General features: G+C 44.3%; 1 protein-coding gene across 3 annotated transcripts in view; it reads right to left on the bottom strand.

Moving 5' to 3' along the window:
- Positions 1-14,436, bottom strand: part of n4bp3 (NEDD4 binding protein 3) — a 124,262-nt gene that overhangs the window by 16,863 nt on the left and 92,963 nt on the right. Inside the window, exon 1 of one of the 3 annotated variants that reach the window (XM_048543568.2) lies at positions 11,707-11,834. The exons of the other annotated variants lie outside the window; for them this stretch is intronic. The gene's annotated coding sequence lies outside the window, so the exon portion shown is untranslated. Of the gene's footprint in view, positions 1-11,706; positions 11,835-14,436 lie in introns of those variants that run through there. 3 annotated transcript variants of the gene reach the window in all.

Here is a 14,436-nt window from a genome sequence, read left to right as displayed (position 1 = left end):
CTTTATAAACCTCTATAAGGTCACCCTTCAACCTCCTATGCTCCAGTGAAAGAAGTCCTATCTTATCCCAGCCTCTTGCCATAACTTAAGCCCTCCATTCCCGCAATATCCTGATGAATCTCTTCTGAAACCCCTTGATAATATCCTCCCTATAGCAGGGCGACCAGAACTGGACACAGTACTCCAGAAGAGGTCTCACCAATGTCGTGGACAACCTCAACATGATGTCTCAGCTCCTATACTCAGAGGTCCACTCCACAAATGAGAAATCAATATTTCATGTGCATTACACAGCTCAATTGAAAATTCTCAAGTATTAAACTGCCACTTCAGTTGGGAGCCTAATCAGTTTAAAAAGTGACCCAAATGTCACTGGAGATTATAGCAAACAGTACTCCGAAACCAGACACTGTCACTGGCTCAACATTTGGGACTGAGTTTGAACTCATAGGAAGGTCAGGTTACCCAAAACAGTAAATATCAATTCAGAGCAGTGATTCCTTTCAGCAACACATCAGTAAAGGCAATTTGGAAATCACTGTCAAACCAAACAATTCCAATGTCTGAAAAGAAAAAGTCCATTTTTCTCCATCTGCCTATGGATTATTCTTCCTCTTTTCCCAAACAGCCATTCATGCCATCAACACAAATTTAACTCCAGGTTAATTAATTAGTTAACCTCGAACCTTTTCCGAGGTTCCAAGGACCGCCAAGGGGTGATGTGATAAAGATATTTCAAATTCTGATGGGAGTGGATAGGGTTATCACACAGAAGATGCTTCCAATTAATCCAGCTTGGGGAAACACAAGTCCAAGAGCAAATAACTCTGATTAGAGATTCAAGAGACTTTGCTGAGTGCGGTCAGATTGCGGAGGTCACTAAGTCACAAATCAGTGAAAGCTGGGTAAGCACATGAGGGGAAAGGAACTGAAGGAGGTGCTGAACAGGTTGGGTAAAGAAGGCAGCTCAGAAAGGAACATTAACACCAGCTTCGATTTCTTGGATCTGTTAGCGAGTTTTGAGAAGATTTGTAGCTCAGGTTGAGGTTCTGGATGTGAGATTGCTCGCTGAGCTGGAAGGTTAGTTTTCAGACGTTTCATCACCATTCTAGGTAACATCATCAGTGGCATTGGCTTTTCCTTATGACAGGAGGTAGTCCAGCGAATGTATTGTCCATGCTCCCTCACACCTACAGAATGCTTCTGATAGCCGGACACTGTAATCTAACAGGGGTCTTAAAACTTCATGTTGATTAAATGTTACATCTTGAATTTTATAATTAAAACATAATCATTACTTTTTTCATTAGAAATATTCTCATCAAGCCAAGGATCAAACCCTTAACCAAGTGAATCCGAATTCATTTAACGCTCTATTTTAAAAGCCAAAACGTTTTGCTCAGCAGGCAATGACACTGAATTCCATTTGCCAATTTTGATCCTATTGCTCAATCTTATGACAAATCCTTTTCAGTTTCCCATGGTCCTCTGGTTAATGAAAGGTACTATTTTTGGAATCATCTGCAAATTTCACCACCGTTCCCTATGCAAGTTCGCAGCAAACCTCCTACAACAAGTATCAACCACTGGTGCTGAAAACTCGCAACATTTGCCAGCAATGATATCACTCTTCTCTCTGGGTGCTGACATTTTCAGGTTTAGTTAGCTGGTTCTGCCTTCTATTACTGGCAGATATCAATTAGTCTGCTTCACCCTTCCTTCCCCTACCCTCAGCAAACATTTACTATTACTCTTAGAAATCCATCCTGTCATTTGGATCTCACTTCGCTCTGATGTGATCATATCTCTCAAACCAAATTCAACTGTTCTTTCTTTCTTAAATCAGTGCTGATCTGAAAGCAATCCAATATATATCGTCCTCTTCACTAAAGCTGTAACCCATCACACCTTGATAGCTATTCCCTGGAATCGGAGTGGCTAATCATCACAAAAAAGGGCAGGTGGGCAACATGTTATTGTAATCATACCGTACAAAGCCTGTCACTTAATTAATAAGTTAAATTTTGACATCCATTCTTATGTTCCTGAGAGAAATAAAGATAGAGAGAGGGAGAGAATTCTCAATGTCGAGTATGGATATGTTAAAGTGAGCTGATGCAAGGGTTAAATAGTTTCTGTTTCTGTTAAGCCCGCATTTGTAGACTGCTCGCAAGAACATAAAACACAGGGAACCTTTGACCCAGCAGCGACCCACCCAAGATCAGACAAGAGCAGGAACCAGGGGAAATGTTTCTTTCCTCTGTGGTGAGATGTGAGCAGTAGTGAGAGAGGTGCGAGAGCACCGAAAGGATGAGAAGAAAAATCAGAACCAGAGAGTTAAGAAAACAAAACCTTTTTTTGAAATTTTCCCCCAGACCGCTGAAAAACAACTTCAGGATTTTGTCACTGAGTGGCAAAGATCTTATTTCCACGCACTTGTATCTCATTAAAACCCCAGCTTGCCTTACTTATGTGGCACTTCCAATTCACCTCAAATACCCCGGAAACTGAGCACCAGCAAATCAGGTTGTATATCAGAGCAGGGAGCTGGCTGGCTACACTAACCATCATCCAACGGATGTTTTACTCAAACCTCCCAGCATGCTCCATGGCCACCACCCACTTGACCTCCTAACCATGCACATTGGCATCAGCAAACTACCAGCCTCACCATACCATCATGCCTGCTCTTCAACCAATGTGGGCTCCACTTCAGTTTGGAGCTCGGGCAACACTAATGATATGCATGTTCCTGGCTGGTGGTATCGTTCATTGGGACGTACCCGCACCTCGTCCATTGTCTCAGGGTGCAATTTCTGTTCGAGGTTCTCGCTCACTTTAGTGCTTACTTTGAGGCAGGCAGTCTCTGTGTGAGGCACCGTGCTTTCAGAATGCACAAGGTCCATTGAGCTCAGTTACAGGCTCAAAAGCAAAAACAGAAATTGCCGGAAAAGCTCAGCAGGTCTGGCAGTACCTGTAGAGAGAAATAAGAATTAATGTTTCGGGTCCAGTGACCCTTCCTTGGTTCTGAGGAAGGGTCACTCAACCTGAGACATTAACTCTGATTTCTTTCCACAGATGTTGACAGACCTGCGGAGCTTTTCCAGCAATTTCTGTTTCTGTTTCTGAATTAAGGTGTCTGCAGTTCTTTCAGTTTTTATTAGTGGACTTAATTGGATGCAAGCAAACATTTGAGCTGAATGTGTGTTCACCCCTAGTACAACACTCACATGTAGTTCCTTTCCAGTTTTCTTTTAAGACCCATTCCAATCCTCAGTGAGCAGCCAGACAAAGTAGAAGACAATATGGTCTTTTTACTAATCACATTAACCTCTCTTTAACTTTTGACTGATGATTGAGTCACCGCAGATATGTATTGACTGAACTCCACACTGTATTGTCAACACTGAGGGCCCAGGTTATTAATTCTGATCAAAATGGCAGGCCCAACACAGCCCAATGACACTGCTCAACTTCGTCTCTCTACTAAGCACTCCTTGCTGAACTATATTTAGCTTCTTACCTCAGTAGTCACATCCAAACCGGGGAAAATAGTTGCTTAAATATTCAGCGCTTGCTTTTGGCAACTCAAGCGTGCTTACGAAATTTACAGAAATCTTTAGACCCACCCTTTGAGAAAATTATAACTAATATATCCAAATGCTTGGAGAAATCAGCAGGTTGTGAATGAGAGAACCCTTTGTGCTTGTTCCCTCCATCTCTGGTTACACAATAATCTATTAATTAACAACATTCTGAAGTCTAACAGAATACTCCCACCACAAAAGTGTCTTTTCCGCATGCACCGCGCCCCCCCCCCCGCCATTTTCTAGTTTAGCAATCCAACAGCCTTTGAGCCACAGTGCTAATTGTTACCCTGTAGATAGTTTTGTATTGTAAACATAAGTTAAGATTGTCCAAACTCACAATTCAGGAACAGGCAAACAACTCAAATTTGAAACACAGGAAAAAGACAGGCAGCTAACCCAATACACAATCAAAGCTTTGCCATCTCATTGATGTTGAGGACCCCTGTTTGATGTTCGAGTTCTGCTGTAAATTTTTGTAGAAATCAGCAGTGCTCAGCCATAGGACGGCTGAAGCGTTAGTGATTCTGACAGAGCAAGAGTGCGGAATTAACATACACACAGCTAAAGTGACAAATCACTGAAACAGCCGTGGGTTAATGATGTATCTCTGCCGATATGGGGTCATCCTCCCTCACTGTCGACACTCAAACCCAGTCAGACCAGTTTCTCCAAAGGACTTATTGCTTAATATTTGATATTTCACAAAATGAAATGTGGTTTTTCTTTTTTACAGAAAGGGCCAGATAAAAAATCTGGAAGTGGGTTTGAAAAATTAAAGCACTCGGGCTAGAAGATAAAAAAGAACCGAAAGAACTGCGGACGCTGTAAATCAGAAATAAAAACAAAGTTGCTGGAAAGTCACAGCAGGGATGGAAGCATCTGTGAAGAGAAATAAACTTAAATGTTTCAGGTTCTAAGGAAGGGTCACCAGACCCAAAACATTAACTCTGATTTCCCTTCACAGGTGCTGCGAGACCTGCTGAGCGTTTCCAGCAACTTCCGTTTTTGTTGGGCGAGGAGGTAGTGTACTAGCAACATCTGGAGGAAAGGAGCGGTTGGTGTTTCAGGGATTACCGTTCTTCAGGAGTGGATGTGGGGGTATGGGGAGCTGCAGATAAGGGGGTGGGGGAGTAGCAGAATGGTGGTGGATAAGTGGACACTGGTAGTGGGCACGACCTGATTGGTCGATGGGAGAGATGAATTCAGTTGGTAGCTGAAAGCGAGGGTAGGTGGAATGGGAGGGAGGTGGTGGGGCTGGAAAGGGAGCCAGGGGATGGATGGGAATGTTATTTGAAATGCTGAGCCCCCTGGGCCCTGGATAAGGTGTTGTTCCTTAAATGTTTGATCTGATTTGCTGCGACACTGGAGGAAGCAAAGGACAGACTTGTTGGAGGGGGAGTGAGGGCAAGTGAGGGGTGAAATAGCGGTCCAGGAGGTTAACGTGGCCATTACAGGCCAGGCAAAGATGCTCGCCAAACAGTCACTTAGTCTATGTTTGGTCTCACTGATAGAGAAGACCATATCGGGAGTACCGGATGAAACAGACGAAGGTGGAGGAGATGCAGATGAAGCTAGGTCTTACCTGGAAGGACTTTTAAGGGCCCTGGATGGAAGTGAGGGAGGTGGTTTGCGAGCAGGTGTTACATCTTGTATGGTTTTAGGGGAAGGTACAGGTGGGTTGGAGTGGGTGGTGGGGATTGTGGCGTGAACTAAGGAGTGGCGAAGGGAATGGTCTGAGTGGAAGGCGGGGAGGGGTGGGGAGTGGAAGATGTACCGGGTTGTGAGGTCTAATTGGAGTCGGCGGAAGTATTTGAGGATGCAGAGGCTCGTGGGGGGAAAGTGAGGACCGGCGGGGGGAACCGTATCTTTGTTGTGTTTGGGGGTGGTTTAGAGCTTGGACCGGGGAATGGAGGAGGTGCAGTGGACGGCTGTCTGGATGACAGAGGGAGGAAAAGGCAGACATTCAGGATGCCTGGGAGTGGAAAGTCACCTCATCACAGCAGATGCAAAAGAGACGGAGGAATTGGGAAAATGGGATGGAGTTTTCGCTGGATACAGGGTGGGAGGAGGTATGGTCTGGGTAGCTATGGGACTCTGTGGGTTTATAATAAATGTCGGTCTGTAAACTGTTGTCAGAAATGGAAGTGGAGAGGTCTAGAAAGTGGAGGGCTGTGTCTGAGGTAAACCAAGTGAACTTGAGGGTGGGGTGGAAGTTGTTGGTGAAGTTGATGAACTGCCTGGGTACAGGATGCATCACCGATGCATTCATCAATGAAATGTGGAAACAGTTGGGAGACAATCCGAGTGTACGTACCGAAGGGGGTCTGTTTGACTTAACCAACAAACAGGCAGGCATAGCTGGGGCCCATGCACGTGCCCATGGCAAACCCCCTGGATTTGGAGAAAGAGAAATGTACAGTATTTCTTAAATGATCAGAGGTTAGATTGAATTAAGATACTAGAAGGAACCAGTAAGCCATGAAAGGCTAACAATGTATTTATCACCAGAGTGTGTGAATGCAACCTTGCTTTAGGTGTATGGAAATTTAGTTACACTGCACCCAGGGTGCACAGTGTTTGGTCCCTTAACATTCAGCTTCACCAAACCTGTTTGCAGGATGGCAGGACTCTGCTAGTAAAGGAGGGATTGATCAAATCGGGGGCCTGTGTTCTCTCCAGTTTTGAAGAATGAGACATTATTGAAACCCACACTAAGCTGAAAGGGATAGACAGGGTAGGTAAATTGTTCCCACTGCTTGGTAGGTCTAGAATCAGGGAAGACCACATCAAATTTGTGGGAGAAGCCCCTCAGGACCAAGATGAGGAGGAATTTCTTTACTCAGATGGTCGTGAATCTTTGGAACTGTCTACCTCCGAAAGCTCAATCATGGAGTATTCTCAATGTCGAGATTGGTATTTAGAAATCGATCACTGACATACAGGGACGTGGGGATAGTGTGGGGAAAAGGTATTGAAGTGGGTGATCAGCCATGATGTATTGGACGGCAGAGCTGGTTTGATGGGCTGAATGGCTTACTTGTGAAGCTATGTTCCTACGCAAAAGACAAACTGGGAGAGGAAAAGCAATCTTGGTTAATCTCTCCTGGTCAGCAAAGCTTTCCACAGTTTTGAATGCCAGCTGTGTAAGATGACCCAAGGATGGAGCAGAATGGACAGTATTTGCTGTCTTCCTCCTACTGGATGGTGAGTATGTTCATCAGGATTTGGAGACTCATTGTTTAAAAACCAGAAACGTTTGTGTCAGCATAAGGCAAGACATGTGTACCATGGAGGGACAATATGAAGCACTATTTTATTAGATTCCTAAAGCCAGCAACTGGCCAATGATACCAAGAATGGAATTCAACAGGAAAACACAATTGGCAGATCCCCCTCCTTTACACATCTGACTCCAGCTTCTCCCAAGCCAAAGACAGCCAGTGATTTGTTTCCTCATGTAACACAATCCTTTGGCACCACACCCAAATAAATGTGCCTCACGTTTGAGCCTGGTAACACGAACTTCTAATGGCTATTTGATTCCAGTGGGTCACAGCAATTAATGCCAACCTAATGCTGCCTGGCATATATCCACACGTTTGCAATTAAGTGTGGACAGTGATTAGAAGCAAAGGTACGAGTAACATTTTCGCATCGGAGTGCTCGACCACTCTGCTTAGAGCCAGCTGATTCAACTGAAGTTTTTCAGATTTGCACAGGATTCCAGATAATAAACGTGACAAATGTCCCATCATCTAATGAGAGAAAGTCATGTGGGACTCTCTCTTTGAGCCTTTGGCATCTCGATTCACTTCCTCACCACACACTATTGCGCACAGGGCTCTTATTCTGAGCCACATCCCGGCTTTCTGGCAGAATGAAATAACTCGGGCGCAGAGATGGAATTTGAATACACAAAATTATAAGCTCCAAGTTGTATCGGACAGAACTGGAAAGGGGAGGGGAAAGTTACTGCAGGTGCTGGAATCTGCACTGAAAACAACAAATCTGGAGATCGCAGCAGATCAAGCAGCATCCTTGGAGACAGAGCGAGCTAACTTTTCCAGTCTAAAAGCCTCAAGCTGTCCTCTCCACGGATGCTGTCTGACCCACTGTGATTCCCAGCATTTGTCGTTTTTAGAACTGGAAGAAAGTAGGCATTATTCCTTTATTGAAGACGAAGCACGTGAGGAAGAAATGCACACCTGGTGAATAAATTAACTACTTACAGGAACTAAAATAAAAACAAAATCTGGAAATGGAGAATCCTATGCTACATGTATTAAGGTCATTTTGGATTATAAATAAGTGAAGCTTTTTCCAAATCAAAACAACAAGGTTAGAAAAATAAGATAATAAAATGTGAGGCTGGATGAACACAGCAGGCATCTGATGAAGGGTCTAGGCCCGAAACGTCAGCTTTTGTGCTCCTGAGATGCTGCTTGGCCTGCTGTGTTCATCCAGCCTCACATTTTATTATCTTGGAATTCTCCAGCATCTGCAGTTCCCATTATCTCTGATACTAGGTTAGAAAAACACATGGATTTCTGAAAGAATCTCTTCTGCAAGTATTCGACAGAGCTTTTAATCTTTCAGTTCCTATTTTTTTCTTTCTTTCTAATGAACACAGTTGTAAAGGATGGCCTGGTGATGTGAATAATCAGTGTATTTCAGAGCGAGATTTCCAGAAGATAGATTGAGGTCATGATCTGCTGCTTACAGGGTGCTCTGAACAGCCATCTGGACCCTCATTAAATTGTCCATAAATCCAGCAAAATCGACAGGATCTGTACCGGGTTTACAGAAAACAACCAGTGCGGGCATTTTTGATGGAAATTGATTTTATTGAAGACTGTCAGAACACATTCTGGTCTCCCTGATGTAGGAAGGATGTTGTGAAACCTCAAAGGGTGCAGAAAATAAAATTACGAGGATGATGCCAGGGTTGGAGGGTTTGAGCTACAGGGAGAGGCTGAATAGTCTGGGGCTATTTTCCCTGGAGCATTGGAGGCTGAGGGGTGATCTTATAGGGGTTTATAAAATCATGAGGGGCATAGATAGGGTGAATAGGCAAGGTCTTTTCCGGGAGTACGAGAATCCAAAACTAGAGGGGCACAGGTTAAAGGTAAGAGGGGAAAAATTTAAAAGGGACCTGAGGGGCAATTTTTTCATGCATAAAGTGGCGCGTGCGGGGTGTGGTGGGGATTAGTCAGTGAGGTGGGAGGAGCGGTTAGGTGGGAGAGAAGAGAGACAGGTTGTCTCAGGTCAAGGAGGCAGGGATGAGAGGGGTGAGATTACCAGAGGGTTCTATGACTAACCCTTGCGTTACTTTCCTCCTCACTAAATGAGCCATTTGGTCCTGGCACATCTGAAATTTCTAGGTTGATATTGGGGTCTGCGTGGGAAAGGGGAAGCACAGGCGCCAACTTCAGACAGGGCCGATTCCTGGTCACATGGGACTCACCCAACGCTCGGTCAAACAACCATTCCTGAGCCCGGTTAAAGGAGAATGGGCAAAGACAACTTTAGTTAATGCTCAACAGACTGAATGCAATCAATCTTCATCCACATTGTCACAAGAGACAGCAGCACTTCAAATTACTGAACAAAACATCAAATTGGCCACAGTACAAACCATTTGTAAATTGGAAGTTTTATCTGTGGCTGATAAATTACTTCTAAACCAAGTAGAAACTGCACGAGTGCAAAAGATAATGTGCAGGGTAGGGTACCTTCCAGCCGTTCAGCTGGTTTTAACAAATGCAAAGAAATCAAAGGCACAGATACCAGATACATGAATTTCCAGTTAAAAACCAAAAGAACTGTGGATGCTGTAAGTCAGGAGCAAAAACAGAAGTTGCTGGAACAGCTCAGCAGGTCTGGCAGCTTCTGTGAAGGAAAGTAAGAGTTAACGTTTCGGGTCCGGTGACCCTACCTCAGAACTGGGGAGTATTTGATGTATCTGGGACACAGCCTTTTGGTTCTTGTTTCTCCTGGCTGCCTGGTAAGTGTAGTGAAGACCACATATTCAGGGAAAAGAACTAATCACGAGGCCTTGTGGGAATACTCCTATTTAACCTACTCATTCCAGGGGAAGAGGAATTTTGCTCCTAAGAAGGGAACAGGTATGGGACAAGAGGGAGGTGAAGGCCTAGCTGTGGATTTACAGGACTATTAATCCAGAAAGCAGCTAATGTTCTGGGGACCGGGGTTAGAATCCCTCCATGGCAGATAGTGGAATCTGAATTCAATAAAAATCTTTGGAATTAAGGATCTAATGATGACCATGAAATCATTCTCAGGAAAAAATCCATGTGGTCTCTAATGTCCTTTGGGGAAGGAAACTGCCATCCTTATCCGGTCTGGCCTACATGTGACTCCAGACCCACAGCAATGTGGTCGACTCTTAACTGCCCTCTGGGCAATTAGGGATCGGCAATAAAGTTGGTCTAGCCCTGAGATGTCCACATCCCATGAGGGAACAAAGAAATATAAATTGAAGTTAAGGTACTGCATGGCATTTTGAGAAATGGAGGAGTTGTGGAGCTGGGTTAAAGTACAGGAGTGAAATCATCTTCTCAGACACTTCATCAAGACAAAGGAAAGGGGAATGAGTGAGCCGTGACATTAAACTGGAAAAGTGCGCAAAAGCTTGAAGAGGGGAGCCAGGCGTGAGGAGTTGAAAGAGTTTCAAAGAGGAAATGTACAATGTGGGACCCAGCCAGCAGACAGCACAAAGTCCAAATAGAGGAAACATCACTGACAGAAATGAAGACTTTGGGGGATTACACAAGTGAGGCAGGTGGGCTGGAGGTAGTTAGACAGCAACCAAGGACCAATGTCATAGGCAAGGAATTAAGACACATCAGTAAGAAAAATGATTCATCTGACTAATGGAGGTGAGCGACGACAAGGGTCTTAGGCAAACAGGACATTGGTGCAGGATGGAATATGGCCAACATAAGGTTTGGAGGAGTTGTAATTTAGGAGCAGAGCCTGGAGGAGACAATTAGCAAAGATGTGAATGAAGGTTCCAGCAGGTCTGTCCTATCTTCTGTCCTACTCTATGTTTCCATATCTGCCATACTAGAAAGATGCCAGGTATGTGCGGCACTAGCTTGAGGGCAACCGAGAAGCAAATAAAATGGTTTTCAATGATTTGTACGCTGCATTCTTCCAACATTTTATCAGAATCTCACGAGCATACAATTTGTTTTATTCATTCACAGGATGAGGGCGTTATTGGCCAGGCAGCATTTACTGCCCATCCTTAGTTGCCCAGAGGGCAGTTTAGAGTCGACCACACTGCTGTGGGTCTGATGTCCCATGTAGGCCAGACCAGGTAAGGATGGCAGTTTCCTTCCCTAAAGGGACATTAGTGAACCCGATGGGTTTTTCCTGACAATAGATTCGTGGTCACCATTAGACCCTTAATTCCATATTTTTATTGAATTCAAATTGCACCATCTGCCTGTGGTGGGATTTGAACCCAGGTCCCCAGAACATTACCTGAGTTTCTGGATTACCAGTTAATGATAATACCACTGGGCCATCGCCTTCCCCTAAGAGGGCCACTGATTTGCAGCCTTTGACATTCTCCAGTGCATTTTACTTCTATTTATAGAAACACTGCTTAACATTCAGAATGAGTCAAAATCCCTTGCAATGAAAGATATTGGAAATATCCAGCTAGAAGAGAAGTCAGAAGTGACAAAAGCTTTGGGGCAATTAAAAGAAATAAATGTCTATAAAAAGGAATACTGCTTGTCCCTCAGTTCCTTTCCTCACTAGAGATGATAGTTCTGTTTTCATATAAAAAGTATCTATCCAAGGCTCCTCTCCAATTCTATGCATGGGCAGAGAAAGTGGCGCTTATAAAGTACAAGATGTTCATTAAAAAACACAGGAAGGACCGGAATCTAACGGGATATCCGTTTAGTATAACAAGTAATCATTAATTTTGTCAGATAACCACTTCTTTAACACAAAAGCAACGACAATAGGTGCTAAACAGCAATAGCAGTCACAGTCTAACGGCTGAAAGCCTGGAAATATACAAACGCATCTTACTGATCTGGGGCAGGCCGAGAAAATTGTATAAAACAAATTCACTTACTCTTATTTTGCTCAGTCCAGAGAGCAGTTTCTCGTTTACAAATTGAAGCAGAGAGGATTATGAAACACAGAACCTGAAGGTCAGACACACCATTGTAAGTCGCTACTTCCCCATTTAATCCTGTAATCACTGTGTCACCTCAGTAACCCCTCCAGGCTTCCAAATTTAGCTCATCATGAGTAATACGAGGCTAAGTGACTTTGTTCAACCAGGGGCTCTTCAGTCGAGCGAACTGAGGTACTATAGGCACGTTATATGAATACAGATACTGGTGCTTAAAAAAAAACCTAACACTCCACATTTTAAACTATTTGGCAGCATGTCAATAGAGAAGTGTGCTGAAAACAAAATTCATACCTAGGTAAGCAGCACCAAAATTAACAGCAAAGACAGACTGACACTTTTACCTCTAAAAGGGATTTGTTTTCAACAAGATCACAGACTGCAGATGTGACTGAGAAAGAAAGGAAAACAAAGTTACTAAAAAAAGCCCATATTTCACAGGTTCCATTGTTTATTTCCCCTGATCTCCAACAGCTGCTGTTTCCAGTGTCAACCTTCTGGACAGGGGGATGCTTCACTATTCTTCATGGATTAGAGGGAAAGAATGGATGGTGAGAATGAGAGAGAGAAACAGAGAGGGAGTGTGCAAAAGAGAGAGAGAGTGGGAAAGAGGCAGATTGAGGGGGAGGGGGAGAGACAGAGAGAGAGAGAGAGGGGGGGGGAGTGTGGGTGAGAGAAAGAAAGAGAGAGAGAGAGTGCAAAAGAGACAGAGAATGAAGGAGAAAGAGACAGAGAGGTGGAGTGTGTGTGTGAGAGAGAGAGTGAGGGTGGGAAAGAGACAGAGAGAATGAAGGAGAGAGAGAGAGGGAGTGTGGGCGTATGTGTGAGAGAGAGAGTGGGAAAGAGAAAGAGAATGAGGGAGGGAGAGAGAGGGGCAATGGGAGAGAGAGGGCGAGAGAGAGTGAAGAGCAAGAGTGAAGACAGAGTGGGAGAGACAGAGAAAGTGAAGAGAGAGAGTGATGAGAGAGTGAGCGACAGGGAGAGAAAGTGAGAGACAGAGTGAGAAAGAGAGAAAAAGAGGGGTAGAGAGGGAGACAGGGAGAGTGAGGGAGAGAGAGAGCGAGCACACAGGGAAAGGCAACTAAACTTCTTCAAACTGGAGGTTTTTGAAGGTGACATGACACATTGAAATCCACAAGGTAAGGGAGTGCTCCCTGCTGGCAGGATCAGGAGGTGACTCGAGACAGAGGTTGCCAGGAAAAGTGGGTGCTACCACAATGAAAAGATTTTGGGAATGGGGGTAATAATTTTAAAGTCAGCCAGTGGAGCTCGGAACTGCTGGGATCTCTTTTTTCCCCCGCCCCCAAAAAAACCTATATCTCTAATCAATCTGTTCAGGGATTTTATTCCACACTTCTGGACCAGGTGGGACTTGAGCCTGGGTCCACTGTCCCAGGGGTAGAGACATTACCACTGCACCACAACAGGGCCCTCAGAAGCTGCTGGGATAATGGATTGGGGTGAATTTCCACACCTGATGGCAGGGGAAGTGGGGGGTGGGGGGGGTGGTGGTGTCGCAGGGAGCAGTTTAATTCTCTGGTGATAGAGGGCCACACTGAAAAGAAGTGCAAGGGCAGTTGGCAGTGGGATGTAATCCTTTCAAAGTGGATAAAGGTTGCCTTGCTCTGAAAACTCAGGTGAGGGTCAAGCAATAACCCAAGGTGTTACTCCCCCAGAATAGCAATTAGGATAAAGCATAAAGGGAGAGAGAGAGAGACAGAGAGAGCTCAGTACAGACGATAACAATACTCAGGATTAAGATGGCACGGCGAGGGGGGAGGAGGTTGGAAGAAAGATTAATCAGCATTAAAGCTGAAGGCACTGTCATCTTAACAAAGGAAGCTATCACAAAACGTAGATAAAGCAAGAGTGTAGCGAGTGGCGAATTTTGAACCAATTTGAATTAACAGTCATTACATGGCTGCAGAGTGACCAAAGTTAGGAACTAAATGTTCCGCGATACTGGAATTTCGGGTGAAAACGCCAAGGCAGGGTGGGCAGCTCTGACAGTAGAAGAAGGAGCGAGGCTCTGAAAGCTTGTGTTTTCGAATAAACCCATTGGGCTATAACCTGGTGTGGAGTGATTTCTGACGAGACAAAGTAAAAGGGCAGAATAAAGACAACAAGATAAAGGCCAGTAGCTTTAAAAATCAAAACCATACAATCAGTGGATGGAGCTGTTACACAAGGTGCAGTAGGCTACCCTTTTACATATGTACCTCCCACTAAACTGCAATGTCAGGAAGAGAATACATCAGGAAATGAGAGGTGTATGTAATAAGTGTAATACTGTAATCACAAGAACCAGCAATCTTCAAATAGTCTGGGCACACTGTTGAGTTATGTCTCATAGCCAGTACCTTTAAAATAAACATGCTCATGATATCATCACTGTACGTGACCCTTATCACCAGCCACCTGAAGCACAACACTGTGCAATAAACATACTGTTTTGTTGTAATCCGATAGATTAATATTGAGGTGACCCTGGAAGGTATTGTTTGTACGTAACAGTTAGCTGGAAAATAAATATCTGTTACAGAGCCATACAGGTCTACAGCATGGAAACAAGCCCTTCGGCCCAACTTGTCGATGTCACCCAGTTTTCACAATTAAATAGACCCATTTGCCTGCATTCGGTCCATTTCCTTCCGTATCTATTGCATC

The sequence above is a fragment of the Stegostoma tigrinum genome, chromosome 13, assembly GCF_030684315.1.
Source record: "Stegostoma tigrinum isolate sSteTig4 chromosome 13, sSteTig4.hap1, whole genome shotgun sequence".
Lineage (NCBI taxonomy): Eukaryota > Metazoa > Chordata > Chondrichthyes > Orectolobiformes > Stegostomatidae > Stegostoma > Stegostoma tigrinum.
Note: the sequence above shows the minus strand (reverse complement) of the source record. Positions and strands in the feature narration are given on the sequence as shown.